Here is a 6647-nt window from a genome sequence, read left to right on the forward strand (position 1 = left end):
ATTCGTGGGGTATTAATATTAATTTGGTCATTATAATATAATAAAATTTTACTTTACTGATCCACAAAAAGATTAAAAAAAAAAAAAAGATTACAGTATTTTAGTGGCAGCCAGGGGCACCTGCTTTTATGTTCCCCCAGTACTACCACTGAGGCACTGATTAAAAATGTAGAACCGTAAAACTATCTGAATATTGAGAATTATCTGTCTCTCTTGTTACAGGCATTTGAACTAAGCACAAAATCAAGTTCAGCAATTATACAACACGAGAGAGATAACAGTATAACACCTTTGTCTATTCAACTCACTGTTGTTGATCCTTCTATGTGGCGAATGTTGTTGGTCTCCATTAACCTTTCTTTGCAACAAGGAATTGATCTTCGTATAGTTTAATCTTCCAGTGTAGTGATGGAAAGATAGGGGCTAGCTTATTTATCATTTCTAATGAGTCTTGGATGAGAACTAACCCGCCTGGTCTCAAAATCCTATCCATCTCTACTGTTACATCCAGAATGTCACACCTGAACAATGTGTTGCAATCAGTAAAATCCAGAATTACAGAACATGTATAGCTTGGAAGTGTTGGAATATTCTCAAAATCCTATCCAACACCGCTTACCAAAGTGTTGGAAGTGTTGGAATATTTTCTAAATGGGGATTTAGAAGAAGAGATATATATGGAACAACCTGAAGGTTTCATATCACCAGGCCAAGAGAAGAAAGTTTGCAAGTTAGTGAAATCTCTCTATGGTTTGAAGCAAGCCCCTATGCAATGGCATGAGAAGTTTGATAAAGTAGTTTTGTCATATGGTTTTGTGGTGAATGATGCGGACAAATGTATCTATAGTAAGCATGATAGTTCTGGTTGTGTGATTCTCTGTTTGTATGTTGATGATATGTTAATCTTTGGGTCTGACATATCTGTTGTGGAAGAAACAAAGAAGTTTCTTAGTTCTAACTTTGATATGAAGGATTTAGGAGAGGCTGATGTAATCTTGGGAATTAAGATCCTAAGAAAGGGAGATGAGTTGGTTTTAACTCAATCTCATTATATTGAGAAATTTCTCAAGAAATATGGTCACTTTGATGACAATCCAGCACCTACTCCTTTAGACCATACTATCAAGTTAATGAAGAACACCGGCCGTACTCATGCTCAACTTGAGTATTCTAGTGTTATTGGGAGTCTTATGTACGCTATGCATTGCACAAGACCGGACATAGCCCAAGCCGTGGGAATATTATGTCGTTTCTCAAGTAATCCAGGATATGAACACTGGAAAGCAGTTTCAAGAGTTATGGCTTACTTGAAAGGAACAATAAATTTTGGTTTGCATTACCAAGGCTATCCCGCTGCACTAGAGGGGTACAGCGATGCTAACTGGAACAATGTAGAATCAAATTCCAAGTCAACTTCTGGATGGATTTTTACATTAGGGGGTGCTGCTGTGTCTTGGAGTTCCAAGAAGCAGACTTGTATTTCTGATTCAACAATGTTGTCAGAATTGATAGCTTTAACTGATGCATGTAAGGAGGCAGATTGGCTTAGAAACCTACTTATGGAGATTCCTTTTTGGAAGAAGCCAACTCCGGCGGTCTTGATTAATTGTGATAATCAAGCTACAATCTATAATGTCTCTAATAAGACTTATAATGGAAAGTCTAGACATGCAAGTCTTAGACACTACATGGTTAGGCAACTACTCAAGAGGGGAGTAGTTACGGTTAACTTTATTGAATCAAAGAGGAATTTGGCAGACCCATTTACGAAAAGTCTACCAAGTTCAGTGGGTTCAATAAAAAGGAAAGAAATGGGACTAAGGTCTGTGAAGGAAGTTTGATCTCCCATAGCAGAAACCCAACCTATGTTTTGAAAAGGATAAACAAGGTTCAATGTGGTACCAACAAGTTATGGAAGTAGATTATGGAGCACTAATATAAAAACTTCCCATTTCTTATTAGTGCTGGTTTCTGCAAGAAAATAGGATGGATGTAAATCCTTAATGAGTCTATGATTAGTAAAAGGTGTATCGCAGAAACACCTTCGAGACTTACCTATATGAGTATGGAAATAAGGCCGTTTCCTAAGAGAAGAAGACCGTTCTCTAAAGAAGACTCATGAACAAGGATATAAGCACATGGCCATTAACGTGCTTGGCTACAGAACACATGATTTTATGAAATCAATATGTGTGGAGACTCCGGTTTTATCATAAGGGGTACTTGGTTCAAGACTGGTTTCACCATAGAACCTCGATAAGGCTTTGAGTTTCTTACACTAAGTGAAGGTTCAAATCCAAAAGATACCTATCATTTATGTGTTGATTTCAACGATGATGCTTAGTCTAAATTGTGCTTGAACTACGTTGGCTTGATCCCACTCGGGTACGTAGGCAGTCACTTCGGTGATGCAGTCACTCTGATTTAAAAGTTTTAACTTTGTTTTATGGTTTTTTGAAAATAGGGGGAGAATGTTGGAATATTTTCAACGCCGCTAACCAAAGGGGGGTCCTGGGGGGCAACGCCCCCGAAAGAATTTTTTGAACTGAAGGTTTTATTTGGCCGATAAAAGCCTGTTCGAAAATTTCGAATCCAAAAGACACCATTGATGTCTGTTGATGAAGGAACCTGACGTTTCGTGAATAGAAACTTGTTGGCGAATAAAAAAAACCTATTCCCAACAGGTGCAAAACCCTTTATAAATAGCTTCTCCCAGTTTCGTTTAAACATATAAGAAAAATCAATCTGTTTTCTCTGTTTCAAAAAGCATCATCAGAAATCAGAAATCTCTTTGTGTGTTCTTGATTGAATCAAGGGGTACAAACCTTGAATTCAGTTTTCGTTGCAGGGCTTTCATTGTATCCTGAAGGCAATATTTCGCATACCTGTTGTAATCGCCAATTGTTATTGGGAGGGTAGAAATATTTGTCTAAAAGAAATTTATACAAGCCTTGAAAGTTTTGGAGTGCAACATTTTCTTCTCTGATTCATTCATCCTTTGTGAAACCCAATTTTTTCCAACAGGAAGTTCCCGGAACAAGAAAGTGTGTGTGTTACCTCATTGTCAGATTTCCAAATAGGTAACTGGAATGCAGTAGGTCATAAGTCCGGGGATATGTACTTAAGGGCTCACACCAGTCATGATACATTCCAATTAACCCGCGGTCATAAATAGCAGATAAAGTATCTGGTTGTTGGATCGGCACAATGTTCATCACCCACAAAGGCTGTTTGATCAATGCTGCAGCAAATCTGGTAAACAAACAAAATAAAGTTCAAGTTGTACATATATCAAGGGAGCAGAGTTAAGCTTATACAAATAACTCAAGAGAAAGAGGTGTGCCAGAACATATGGAGATGCTAAGCTCATATAGAACTTCAAGGGAATTGCTAATTTTAAGCTGGTTTATTTGTGGTCGAGTCCCATTTGATTCAAAGTTATGACATTCACATTCCAGTAAATCAACATAAGCTAGCATAAATAGTTTCTAAAAGCGACTTACCCTCCATAACCAGCATTCATATCCATTACGTTCCGAATAGACGACCAGTTAATAGCAAGGCCACCCATGTACACATCCGACACAAGTGCAGACCAGTGTTTGGTGTCCTCGTAAAATATTTCCTCAGCACTTGATTCCAGACTAGCAGGTCTACTGCTAAGCCTTTGGGGCCAGGAGGTAGGCCATTTGTAGTCTCCACCCGAGTTAACAACTGGGAGTTGGGGGAGACAACCTCTTAGGGGTGTATACCTGTGTCAGAAACAAAACAGCATGAGTCATATTACACCAAATAAGTCAATTGAATAGCATGACAGATATATGCCCGTTTTAACTTAGTAATAAGTACCAGGAAGGTTTTTGTTTCTCCATTGGATGACACAATGGAGGATCATTTACTTTACGTTCTTCATAGCACACATTAGAGACAGGCTTTTGATAAATTACAAGCCCAATTCATGTTGCATCTACTGTCTTCGCTACTACCTTCCAGCAAATGGATTCTGTCAAAGCTACCATGGCTGCAGTTAACATAAAAAGATGAAGTCAGTTCATGAACTGCCACATCCTAGGTACATGGTTGGGCAGTCAAGATTCTCTAACTAGATGTGGCTGGGAAAATGGGTTAAGCAAACAAACCCTTCCAGACATTCCTATCTCTCTCATTATCATCACGATAAACTGGTGTTGCAGACCATACTAAAACCCCTCCTGGCCTTAGAACCCTATTAAGCTCCATTAACGGTTTCCCACCTGCACACAAAAAGAATTCCACACAAATAAGCTCCAGGAGTCTTCAGGATCGACTTACATATGAGTTTGCAGCATTTGAGAAATCAAACTCAACCATGTAAAAAACATGTTATATAAATGAGACCTACCATCTGCATCCCAGTGCACCCTGCATCGTGCGCAGTGGATTAAATCAAAAGCATTATCTGAAAAAGTAAGCATTTGAGTTCCAATGACTGACAGAGTAGCTGGAATTCCTCGCTCAAGTGCAAATTGTATTTGAGCCTCATGTTCATCCTTTGGGGCAAATGACATGGTAATAACATTTTTGTCCAGCAAGTATCCACCAAAGCTAGCAACACCACAACCAACATCGAGAATAACCCTTGTATGTGTTCACCACTTAATGGCTGGGTAAGTCTACAACAACACAAAAGACCATATCAATGGCAAAACGACCCATACTTGTCACACGACTCGCATTACAAAACTGCAAGGAGCATATCTTTTGACAGTTATCACAATAGCAGAAGGAAAATACCTTCTCAATGAACAAAATATAGTTCATGACCCCATCTTTAAACTGCGTACCGCCTCCAGGGAACACAAGATAATCAGCAGATCTCCTCACCCAATTTTGAACCTTCTTATATTCCACGAGTTTAGGATGTGGCACATTATCATACCAAATCTGCATTGTATCCAAAAATACATTCCTGCATTCAGTATATCACTAGTGCAAACATTCTACACACGCAATTTTACTATCCCACCAGTGACCTAGCTAAAATCAAACATTTGCCCACACAGAACACAACAAATTGAACAAAACAAATTCACAATTCTTCCTAAACAGTCTATTCTCATTCACAATTTAAGCTTGTTTACGCCGAAAACACCGATAATTCATTCGAAACAATCTATTTTCAGCTAATTTTCATTTACAATTTAAGCTGCCGAAAACATGGATAATTCAATCTACTACTACTAACACTTGAAGAAAAATGTACTAATATTTCAAAATGACAGACAGACTCTTACCGAAAATAAGACTAAGGAGTGTGAGGCAATGAAGATTTCTCACCATGTCCCTACTTTTAGGCCAGGGAATTGTCATCTTATAACCTTTCGGAATCGGAATCAAACATCTGGAATTAGGTTTAGGACAATGTCTTTCTCTATGTTCCATATGTCTTCTCTATTTCAATCCTTTAATCGCTTTCATGTTATCAAGACACGGTATATAATCTGTTGCCACACTTCCTTTACATAATCTCCAATCAATGTCGGCAGCAGCAGCAGAATCACCTTTCTCTTCATTATCATCTGATGCTTCTGCTGATGATGATGATCCTCCTTCCGAAGAGACAACTTCATCTTCACTTTTGATTGAAGGGATTATCGATTGAACAGTGGTAGATTGAAGATCGGTGATTTTAGGTACATAAGAAATGGAATTCCGAGTATTTGAAATGAGAAGAATTGTGAAACACAGGAGTAAGATGAATGATGCGAATAAGAATGGGTATTTCTTCTCTTTGAAAATGCTCTCCATCGCCATTAGAGATATAATTGGATCCTCCACTGTGAAGCTCTCTGAAAGAGATTTTTTTTTTTAAAGTATTGAGATGACATACACGTAGATCAATGATTAGTCGGTACGCGAAATCATGTGATTTAATTTTGGTGGCAGGGGCACCTGCTTTTATGTTCCCCCGTCCTTAAGTGATTAATATTTTAATTGAAAGGTTACTTACCAACCACCACTAGTAGTTAAATAGCCTACTAGTTGGTTACGGGAAGCCCGAAGGAACATCCTTAACTAACGATCTTATAGGTTTGAGTTTACATGATTTATAAGGGATGCCCGATATTAATTCATATAAAACAAAATAATTTTGACAATCGGATTTTTAGATTGGTATCCTATAAGAAACTTGGGTATATCAACAACATGGATACTTTCTTCTCCATAGACATGGAATCTTCTGGGAGATCATTCATATTCACACTCAAAGCATCGTTGACTTTCTTTGGTATCTACTTCTGAGTGCGTTTAGGAACAACCGGAACCTTCTTCCCATTACTCTCTTCTAGATTTCTCGAAAAAAATTGGATTGACTATTTTCTTGCAAGCTAGTCTTTCTCCAATTGGTAGCATTGGATATCGTCTTTGTCTTTAAAAAGTTATCCCTTTGATAATCATTACGATTGTGAAAAGGCTTCGTTACAGGCAAATCTAAGTTTATCACATAACTGATTCCCTTGCCTAAAGGTTTGACGTTGACAACCCGTAATGTCAAGGGTGTTAGCCTTATCATACGATCCAGGTTTAATCACTTCTTTTGACACCCGAATAAGAATATCATGAAGCTTTTCATTCCTTATACGAAAACGACATCTCCTTTCCAGGTG

The 6647-nt window shown here is 38.1% G+C and overlaps 1 pseudogene; it reads right to left on the reverse strand.

Annotated features, from left to right (window-relative positions):
• Window positions 1-2929: 2929 nt before the first annotated feature.
• On the reverse strand, window positions 2930-5856 carry LOC113355423 (annotated as a pseudogene).
• Between the last annotated feature and the right edge of the window lie 791 nt (window positions 5857-6647).

This window comes from Papaver somniferum, chromosome 3, assembly GCF_003573695.1.
Source record: "Papaver somniferum cultivar HN1 chromosome 3, ASM357369v1, whole genome shotgun sequence".
Taxonomy (NCBI): Eukaryota; Viridiplantae; Streptophyta; class Magnoliopsida; order Ranunculales; family Papaveraceae; genus Papaver; species Papaver somniferum.